The sequence below is a fragment of the Planococcus citri genome, chromosome 5, assembly GCF_950023065.1.
Source record: "Planococcus citri chromosome 5, ihPlaCitr1.1, whole genome shotgun sequence".
NCBI classification, from domain to species: domain Eukaryota; kingdom Metazoa; phylum Arthropoda; class Insecta; order Hemiptera; family Pseudococcidae; genus Planococcus; species Planococcus citri.
Window position 1 is genome coordinate 7,992,695 of NC_088681.1, and position 11,646 is coordinate 8,004,340.

An 11,646-nucleotide genomic window follows, 5' to 3' on the forward strand; every position below is an offset into this window, starting at 1 on the left:
GTTACACCTCAAACTACCGAAAAGAACTCCAATACAATTGATCATCGGATCAATTGATTGTCTAAATCAAATTAAATAAATTTCACACGCGAGGTGTTAACAAATAAAAACTTATTACTAAATGACGAAGAACCATCTTACTGCAGGAAACGGAACTAAGTGGAGAGAATGCCGCGGACTACTTGTATATATAGTTTTTTAAGATAGTCACGTGACCAAAGGCTAAGATCTTTGTCGGCATTTTTCCCTATTTTAAATAATAAGCTCGCGGCGCGAGCTCGATATAAAGACCTAACTTGTCATCGTAAATCTGTCATTTAATTGATGACAAATTGCTAACTATTTAGAGTATTTTACCCTTCGTAAATAACACGTTCCCAAACTTATCAGTTTAAGGGGTTCACAAAATCATCCCCCTTTAGGCGATGGAGGCAGTATGCCCTATATCAAAATGTTTTGCCAAAAGTACAGATGTCGTCCATGTACGCAACGACTTTTTCGTACATAATATCTGAAAACGTTTTATAAATCGCCTTGCTGAAGGCTGCTGGAGAAACTTTCAGGCCTTGCGGTAAGACATTGAACTCGAAAAGTTCATTTTCAAATATTATTGCAGTGATATACTTGTCCTCTTCGCAAATTGGGATCTGGAAAAATCCCTGATTTGTGTCGAGGGTGGTAAACCATTTATTACCCTGGAGTGCCATAAAAATGTTGTCGGTTCTGGAGACCGCATTTCTATCATTTGAGATTTTTTCATTTAATTTAATAAAGTTGCACAAAAATCGAAAATTACAGTCATCTTTTTGTTTTAAGAAACAAGGTGTTGCGTATGGTGAATAACTTCGGCGTAAAATTTTTGCTTCGAGTAATTTCTCAATCAACTTTTTCATTTCTCTTCTTTCGTAGGGTGACAGTTTATATCCGCGCGATGCGACAGGGGTATTATCTAGTAACGTAATTTTGTACGGTTCAATGTTTGCAACACCAACACTGAGCGGATCTGAAGTGAAGAGGTGAAGGTGTTTTTTCAATACACCTTTAACTTTTTTCAATTTATCAATTGGAAGGTTTGGATTAACGATTAATTCAACTCCCTCTTTATCGGTTAATTTTTCATTTGTTTCTTCATACTGGATTTTGCTTGAATTGTTGATTATTGCTTTTTCATCAAAATTTTTTATTTTGCAAATTCGTTGATTTTTGTAAATTTTTTGAATTCTGTTTGTGTGATTTTTTAGTTTTAGTGTGACCAAATTGTTACAATTATTTATTTGTTGGACTGTTACTCCAGTTTTTCATCCAAAATATTCCAAATTTTCAATTTCAGTTTTCCCTGTGAATTTATTTGAAACATCTATCGTAATATCTTTTGATTTTTTTGCTTTTATGTAACAATTTTCATTCAAAGTGACGAAGTCGTAGCATGCGTTGATATTCTGTAAATTCCCATAAACATTTATTTTTGTTTTTACTAAATTATCCCCTTTTCCGAATTCCAAAATATCGTTACGCAAATCTATTATCGACTCTTCCTTTTTCAAAAAATCTAATCCCAATAATAAATCCGATGCTAAACCCCTAACAACTTCAGCTTCAAAGTTGAAGTTTTTCCCTAAATAAGAGAAATTTCCTATCGTTTTCCCTGTTATCATACACGGTTCTCCACACATACCGCCTGCTCGCATTGTCGTATCATTTATTTGTAAATAATTCAGCACAAATTTCTCATTTATACATGTAATAAATGATCCGGTGTCAATTATCGCGTTCAGTTTTTTGTTTGCTATCTTTAACATAATCAGGATTTTGAGTGAAGGGGTACCAGTTGTATTGACAATCTGATAGTCGGAGGTTTCAGAGGAAGGGTTATTTTTTATTATTTTATTTACAATATTAACAATTTCAGAAAAATTTTCCTGTCCTACCTCTTCCCCATCTCCGTTTGTTGCCGTGAAAACGGTACCCCTATCTAATTGTTTTTTTGCGTTTCTGATGATTTTTCATCATTCCTGTTTTTTGAGTTATTGATTTGCAGATTACTTTCAGTGTTTTGTGGTCCTTCACCATTATAGTTACCCTGATTATTTCGGAAACCTCTTCTATTTCCTGGATTACCATTACCTTGAACATTTTGACCCAAATTACCATCGTTTCCATTTTTATACCAACAATTGTTCACAAAGTGACCAAATTTTCCGCAAAAATTGCATTTTGGGGCGGAATTATTTCCTTGCGCATTTTGACCTGGATTTCCACCATTTCCATTTTTATACCAACAATTATTCGCGTAGTGGCCAAATTTTCCACAAAAATAGCATTTTGGCATGGAATTATTATTTTGAAAATTTTGACCCGAATTTCCATTAATGTTGTACCCAAAATTTCCAAAATTTTGATTTCCTGGAGCTTGAAAATTTTGATTATTGTTTTGATTGTTATACCAGCAGTTACGTCTAATGTGACCCGTTTTTCCACATCCAAAACATTGGGGTCGATTTTCTGAATTTTGGTTTCTATTGTTATTTTGGTTATTATTAAAATTGTTGAAGTTCCTATTATTTTGTCGTGGTCTGAAATTATTTTGCGGTTGATTTTGTACAGCAAAAATGTTCTTTGGTTCTTCTTGATTTTCCTTTGCAATTTTGTCGAGAGTAGCTTTTGTATCTTTGTCATTTATTTGGTCACGAATGTACAGGGTTTCCTCATAGTTCGCAATGTTCTGCCTCAATTTTTGTTCTGTTGTATTGTCAAATAAACCAATTTTTTCAACGAGAGTCGCGGATAACGTTTTTTTAATTTTTTTACATAGTCGTTCCTCACTAATATTAGGTTCGATTTTTTTCAGCAATTTTTTCACTGTTTCGATGTGGCTATCAATGTCATCACCACTCTGATAACGCAATTTTTTTATTTTATTTTTTATCTGTTGCACGTTTGGAGTATAACGAGTAGTTAGAAATATTTTCATCAAATCATATGTATTTTGAGTGGTTTTTGAGTGATGAAATAAATCAAGTGCGTCATCTTTAAGATAGAATTCGAGCCATGTCATTTTGACCTTGTCCTCCTCCCATTTATAATAAGTCGCAATCGCTTCAAATTGTTTGAAAAACCGAGTAATATCTTCATGTTTGTTACCTGAAAAAGATGGGGTTGGTGGTGCGGGTAGTTTTGGGTTCGTCATATCTCTTCTATGGTTCTCAAGAAAGTTCAAAAATTTAGTTAATATTTGGATGCGAGCCAAACGTATTTCTTTTTCTCGTTCTTTGCTTTCGTTAATGTCAAGGTCAAGTAAGTTGTCGTTTTGTTCGTCTTCTTCTTGTTCCAAAAGGAGAGCTGCTCTTTCTGTATCTGAATTTTTTTCAAAAATATCCCAATAATTCCCTTGTTTATATTTTTGTTTTTTCTCACTCAAATAATCCGAAATTTGTTTGTAAAATTCTGCGTTTTCCCCTGACTTTAAGTATTTTTTTATAAATTTTCTCTAATTTCAAGTTTTCTTTTGAAAAAAGAACAACAATATCACGAACACGTTTTCGTAAATTTTCAACGTTATTTTCAGTCTTAAATTGATATGCCTTCAATAACTCAACTAACTCAGTTTTTTGTAACCCATAAATCCACGAAGTGGAGGGGTTTTTTTCGGTCATAAATAACTCAATTTACGTATTTCAATTAAAGGACACTGATTCAAAGTTGGGAAACAATAAATAACGAAAATGTGAATAAGTTTGAAATTTTGGGACGAAATAAATCGCGAAGTAAATACCATTAAATTTGGTACAAAATAAGTCTCGAAAACGTAAATAAAATTTGAAATTTGGGACCAAAATGAATTTCAAAATTGTAAATAAAATAAAAATTTGGGACAAAAATCAGTAAATAGTAAAGTTACACATGAATACAGAATTTTCCAATCTACTTTCTCTCAAAATTCACGAATTCGATGATGTACGTAAAATCATTCTACCTGGATTGAATGTTGACCAGGCATCTTGAGTTTTCACAGGAAAAATGGACCCTTTGATCTGGAATGGATTGAACAACTAGATAACGACTTCTGTATAAATTGGACCCTTTGATTCGATCTGGACTGGATTGAACAACTAGATAACAACTTCTGTATAAATTGGACCCTTTGATTCAGGACAGGATTCAACGTAGTTGGGCGCCAAGTTGTAAGGGGGGATCTGGACCTTTGAACCAATGATCTTTGAATTTAACCGATTACCAATCTCCAAACAATCTTCGAAACGAAATTAATCACCAATCTTCAGACAATTCTTTGAAATGCAACAGTCAACCAAACTTCCCTCGAATAGCAAATGACAACTATCTCCTTAAATATTCAGAGGATCTCGAACCGTTTTTTGAGGATGATAATAACCAAAATTGATCCAGTGATCTGTTGGATTGACTCGTAGATAATCACAATTTGACTCGTAGATAATCACAATTTGATTCGTAGATAATCACAATTTGATTCTGTGTTGATTTACCATATAATTCGATCAATAAAATTTACCTTTTGAACTTTTTCTCAAAACAACAATATTAAGTAGCACAATTCAAGTCTCAAGTTCTCCTCGGAAAAACGAAATTAACACAGTCCGAGCTTTGATTTTACGTTTTTTTAATTCAATTTGAGCATAATAATCTACGAAAAATTTAATACAAAAAGATCCAACGAAAATTAACACAATAGCTCTTATCAACGAGATATGGAAAGATTATTCGCGTATTTTTAATTCGATGTTGTTAATCAGGCCGAAAAGTGAATAATAATCCACAGTGGTTTTTATTTCTATTGCCAAATACAATTCCCTTCCATATTTTCGATAAAATACCGTTAAATCACGCGATGCGAGCTCCAGTTTTGTTTTGTTGCCTCAGCAATTTCAAAAAAATTTTTTCCTTACATAAACTAATTTTGTCTAATTATTGCCAAAGTCGATAACGGTATTTTTTCTGTAAATTCTCTTCGTAACAGTACCTACTAGTTTGTAAGGTGTCTATGGCTTTTTCCAGTACTAGCAGTACCTTACAATGACCTTGTTTATTTGTAATGCATTTGTTAATGCGCAGTTATCAGGATCTTCAATCTTTAATTTTACATAAGAATCATTAAAAAATCATCAAATATTTAAATTTAGGAGAATAATTTATTAGGAATACGAGTACAGTACATAATGGGTCATTCCATGCCAAATCGGCGGATTTTTGCACGAGGGGTCTTCGATTTTTTTCAAAATCAGATCATTTGTAGAGGTCATCAAATGATGACGAATTACGCAAACCGGACATTTTTTCGATTTTTTTTGACGGAGCTGTGGCGCTTCAAAGTTCTCCAAAATGGCCGAAAATGGAAAATTTCAGTTGCAAATTGCTCCGGTTGTACGTGGTATAGAATTTTGAACTTTTTTTCAAATTGTAGTACTTTGAGAGGGTAATCGACGAGTGATGTCAAAATCAGTGTTGCCACTTTCAAAAACCTAAAAAAATCGATTTTAAAACTTATAATTTAAATATAACCACGATCTCGGCGAGTAAAAATTCTGAAAAAATTCTCAGTTTTAGTCCTTTTTACGTAGAATAACATATCAAAAAATTAAACTGGCATCTTTCTTCATTTTCGAGAAAAAAAAATTACAAGTTTTACAATTGCTGCAAAAGTACCATCCGAAACCTAAAAAATGAAAATTTTTGCATTTTTGAAATATTTTACCAATGTGTAGACGATAATGTGAAAAAAATCCCCCTCCTCCCATTTGTCAACGAATTGACATTTTTCGTGCTATAAATTTTTATTTCAAGAGTGAAATTAATGCATTTTTCGTCAATTTGTCGACAAATTGGGGGGAGGGGGATTTTTTTCACATTATCGTCTACACATTGGTAAAATATTTCAAAAATGCAAAAATTTTCATTTTTTAGGTTTCGGATGGTACTTTTGCAGCAATTGTAAAACTTGTAATTTTTTTTTCTCGAAAATGAAGAAAGATGCCAGTTTAATTTTTTGATATGTTATTCTACGTAAAAAGGACTAAAACTGAGAATTTTTTCAGAATTTTTACTCGCCGAGATCGTGGTTATATTTAAATTATAAGTTTTAAAATCGATTTTTTTAGGTTTTTGAAAGTGGCAACACTGATTTTGACATCACTCGTCGATTACCCTCTCAAAGTACTACAATTTGAAAAAAAGTTCAAAATTCTATACCACGTACAACCGGAGCAATTTGCAACTGAAATTTTCCATTTTCGGCCATTTTGGAGAACTTTGAAGCGCCACAGCTCCGTCAAAAAAAATCGAAAAAATGTCCGGTTTGCGTCATTCGTCATCGTTTGATGACCTCTACAAATGATCTGATTTTGAAAAAAATCGAAGACCCCTCGTGCAAAAATCCGCCGATTTGGCATGGAATGACCCAATATATGTATTATGGATTTGTAGGTGATGATTATGTGTTCAAAAAGATTGGTTAGTACTCTTACATAATAATTACTTGGGGGCTCCGCCCCCTGACCCCACATTCGTTCTGGGCGGCAAACCCCCCTTCGCTCTCCCTTTTCTCTCTCAGAACTTGCTTTTTCAAGGTTGCTCCCAAGTCCCTTTCCTTACAACTATTATTAAGCAAAATGAGTAATTAAAAAAAGAAATACTCTGCTGAGAAGTATACGTATAAGTTTGTTTTTTTGTTTACTATTATTTTGATGATAAATAAAATGCTTAGCAAATTGGAAATATTCGGCTGAGAAATAGTGCCGGCGTTAGCACTGTCGCATATGTCGCAAAGTGCGACACAGCAGATTTCTGGTGTGTCGCATTGCGACATACCAGAAATCTGTCGCCACATAGGAGAAAATTTGAAAAATTGAAAAAAAATGTCAATTTGGTAGCAAAATTGTTAATTTGCCGACAGAATCACCGATCTATCCTTAAAATTCTCATTTTTTTCAAAAGCTTTTGCCCTCGCTTCGCTCGGGCTAAATTAATATGTTCTATTTCTCAAATTCTTCATAGTTGTGCTTGGAAAGTATTTTTATTTAGACTTTTAAAAATGTCAGTAGTGGAAAACAGACTTTTCACATCAAAATTACAGCTGTTTTGCTTCTTGAAACTTCAAGTTTTTGATAGCTTTAGCCCTCACTTCGCTCGGGCCAATGTTGTTCTATTTTTCAAAACACATATTTGCCAAAGGTTTTGCCCTCGCTTCGGTCTGGAATTCAAGATACTGATTTCAAAAATTTTTAAAATACGAGTATGAAAACCAAATAGAAAAATTCTACAAATAGGAACTCAGAATACTCAAAGCACATGAAAAATGCAAATTTATCATTTTTTCTGAACAGATTCATTAACTTTTCAAATTTTTTCAACACAGCACGTTCAAATTTTGATTATTGCTGGCAAAATTACGACTTTTTGTCGGAAAAATAACGTGATACACCCCCCCCCCCCCGGGTATGTTAAATTGTTCACAAAAAGCGAATAAAGAAATGGCGAATTGAAAATTTTTCAAATTTGAACAACCCTCCTCCTTCTTTTCACACATGAAAAACTGGCACACCCTACTGGAAGGTCCAGTTACGCCTATGGGGGGGGGGTCTTGGCTACGCTTCTCATATGTGATTTTTTTGCGACACACCAGAAAAATTTACTTCGCCGGCTCTGAGAAATTAAAGTTCAAAGTTATGATTGTTCAAATTTTTTAGGTTCAAACTAAAAAATTTTGAATTATAATAATGACATGTCTTAAGGAAGAATTTTGAAAAAAAAATTAGCAAAATCGGTCCATTTTTCAAAAATTTGGAGGAGGGGGCCTGAAAATTGGTTTTTGGGGCATATCCCCGCCCCCTATGCAACAAAATTGGTTCAAATTGTGGAATTCAGTTCAAAATGCAATTTGTTGGAAGAAAACGTGTTTCCAACATTTTTTTATGTTGATTTTAGGCCCCTTTTCCCCAAACTTGGGGCCTTTGAAATCAAAATTTGTCTTTCGTTATATGTATTTTTCGTATTAAGTACTCGCCGAGGGCTTTTTATTAAAAAAAACCAGGGCTTCAAACCCGAACGTTTTCGGGTACGGGTATCGGGTACGGGTACAGATTTATTTCTCAGAGAATCGGGTACAGGTATCGGGTACGGGTATAAAGATTTTTAACGTTCGGGTACGGGTTCGGGTATTTTAGGTGAAATACCCGAACTGTACCCGATCTATCGGGTATTTGCGGGTATTTGGGTTCAAAATAGTCTCTATCAGGTTCGGGTACAGGTTCGGGTATTCCTCATATCATTTTTCGGGTACGGGTACGGGCTCGGGTACAGAAATTGTTGGATTTTTGTTCGGGTATTTGGGTATTCGGGTACGGGTACGGGTTTGAAGCCCTGAAAAAAACATGAGATTCCTAGGTATAATTGGGGCTGGATGAGAGCTTGGTGAACTTTTTTTACTCGTAGCTTTATACTATAGATTAGGAGGTACGATACTCCTAATACTTGAACTTTTGAATCAATTTTGCGAAATTTAGACAGCTTTTTAGACTGTACGAACCGTTCGAAGAGGGGAGGGGGTTCTGATAGAGGCGCAAAATCCATCAAAATTTTTTCAAGAACTGTTTAAAAATCTATTTTTTACCAAGAACTGACAAAAAACTCTATTTTTTGCTAGAATTGTCGAACGCTTGAAATTTTGTGCCACAAATTGCTAAAAATTTTCACTTTTGTGTCAAAAAATGCTCATTTTTGTGCCAAAAATTGTTTACTTCTTTGCTGAAAATTGCAAGCTTTTGTGCAAAAAATTGATTATATTTGTGCTGAAAAAAAAATGTTCACTTTTGTGTCAAAAATTGTTTACTTTTGTGCTAAAAATTGCTCGCTTTTGTGCCGATAATTGCTCACTTTTGTGCTAAAGATTCCTCCCTTTTGTGCCAATAATTGAGGAGCTGAGAATCAAAACTCACATTTGCCACCATAAACGATTTTGAGAAAAACGCGAAAAACTGAGTTAGTAGTGTCGCCAGTTGAAAAAACTTATAATACCAAAATGAATCATTAGATAGCGCTACTAGCACACGATTCCGTGTGTTGGCTGATTTTCACCTAGCTCCCTTCTGCTTTAATATCCAGACAAAGAATGGCAAATGTGAGTTTTGACTCCAAGGTTTGCGATCAAATTTTTTTTCACTGTTTTAATTACGACGATAGGGAAAAGTTTGATAACAAGCTGAATTTTGGTAGACGGGGGTTTTTTGATACGCTGAACACGAATTTGTGGTGTCCAGGTGAATCCGGTGTACGCTTCCCCCTTTTTTGTGGACCTTTAGCCCCCAAATTTGTTTTTTTGCGTTCAAGTCCGAAAATATGCAATTTTATGCAAAATTTATGTTTTTCGGGTCGCAGAATACGAATTTGACAATATTTTTTTTGTAGGCGTGGGGGATGAGGGGGCGAGGGGGCGAGAAATTCAAAATTTGACTATAATGATGTGTGATATGTCGAAATGTATGTTTTTGAGGGTGTAGATCACGAATTTGACAATATTTTTTTCGTAGGAGTCAATGGTGGGGGCTGAGGGGTGAAAATGGTTAAAAATTCAAAATTTGACTATAATGATGTGTGATATGTCGAAATGTATGTTTTCGTGATTGTGGATCACGAATTTGACAATATTTTTTTCGTAAGGGTTGATGGTGGGGGATGAAGAGGGTGAAAATTTCAAAATTTGACCATAATGATGTGTGATATGTCGAAATGTATGTTTTTAAAGGTGTAGATCACGAATTTGACAATATTTTTTTCGTAGGGGTTAATGGTGGGGGATGAAGGGGGTGAAAAATTCAAAATTTGACCATAATGATGTGTGATATGTCAAAATGTATGTTTTTGAAGGTGTAGAAAAGGTGAAGGGTGGGGGATGGAGAATTTTCTATTGGAGAGCCGTCAAAGTCCCTGGACTCGTCGCTTGGCTCGTACGGCTAGCTGACGAGAATACAACGCAGTGTTGCCGACACGATGCAGTGTTACCATGTGGGCACGCCCTAAACATACCACGTACGGCATAGTAGTATATCACACAACGTCATGGGGAATGACGTTTTTTCCTTCGTCATGGAATTTATACTTTTTTGACCAAGCCGGAGAAATTTTCACCTAGAAATCCTTAAAATTCGTGGTATATTCTCAATTTAAAAATTATTTGAATTACTGAAACACATTTCTTAATTTTGTAGGTGATCAGTTCTCTCAAAAAAGACCAGTTTTGATTCGAAATTTGCAGAAAAGTCCCACATTTTCAAATGGCTCTCCCCCCTCCCCTGAGAGATATGAATTGGGCACAACACTATCAATGAAGTCTCAAGTGTATATATTAACCATTCCAACCAAAAAAAAATTCTCAAAAAAATTTTTTTTTGGCGAGGAAACATACTGCAAAATTGTGTAAAATTGATAGAACTACCCAACAACTAAAATCGAGTAAATTGATGAAAATTACTCACTTTCAGTTGAATTATTCATACTTCGTACATTTCGACGTATCACACATCATTATAGTCAAATTTTGAATTGTTCACCGTTTTCACCCCCTTCATCCCCCACAATTCACCCCTACGAAAAAAATATTGTCAAATTCGTGATCTACACCTTTAAAAACATACATTTCGACATATCACACATCATTATGGTCAAATTTTGAAATTTTCACCCTCTTCATCCCCCACCATCAACCCTTACGAAAAAAATATTGTCAAATTCGTGATCCACAATCACGAAAACATACATTTCGACATATCACACATCATTATAGTCAAATTTTGAATTTTTAACCATTTTCACCCCTCAGCCCCCACCATTGACTCCTACGAAAAAAATATTGTCAAATTCGTGATCTACACCCTCAAAAACATACATTTCGACATATCACACATCATTATAGTCAAATTTTGAATTTCTCGCCCCCTCGCCCCCTCATCCCCCACGCCTACAAAAAAAATATTGTCAAATTCGTATTCTGCGACCCGAAAAACATAAATTTTGCATAAAATTGCATATTTTCGGACTTGAACGCAAAAAAACAAATTTGGGGGCTAAAGGTCCACAAAAAAGGGGGAAGCGTACACCGGATTCACCTGGACACCACAAATTCGTGTTCAGCGTATCAAAAAACCCCCGTCTACCAAAATTCAGCTTGTTATCAAACTTTTCTCTATGGAATTTTGCAAAGAAAACTAAGTTTTGATTCTAACCCTTGGTTTTGAAAGTGAATTTCACACCAAAATGACTTTGATCCAAAAAAACCGAATATGTCACATTATAGAGTGTAAAACGGTATATCCAAATCTGCCATAAAACGGTATTTTTAGTGTGCGTAGCTCACTATTGGTTTCGCTTTGAGAAATGAAATTTCATTATACATGAATGTTCTCTTAAACTATCCAACCGTTTTTTGTACCTATTGGACACCATTTGAGAATCATTAAGGCGGAGGGAATAGATTATTTTTCATTCAATTCGGATGGGTAATTGCTGAGTAATTGCAATTTTAGTTCATTATTTTAATGCATTAAATCCTAAAAAAGGGAAAAGGGGACTTGCAAAACACCTGCCGCTCATTGTACCCTGCTATACCCCCAGTCTATTCCA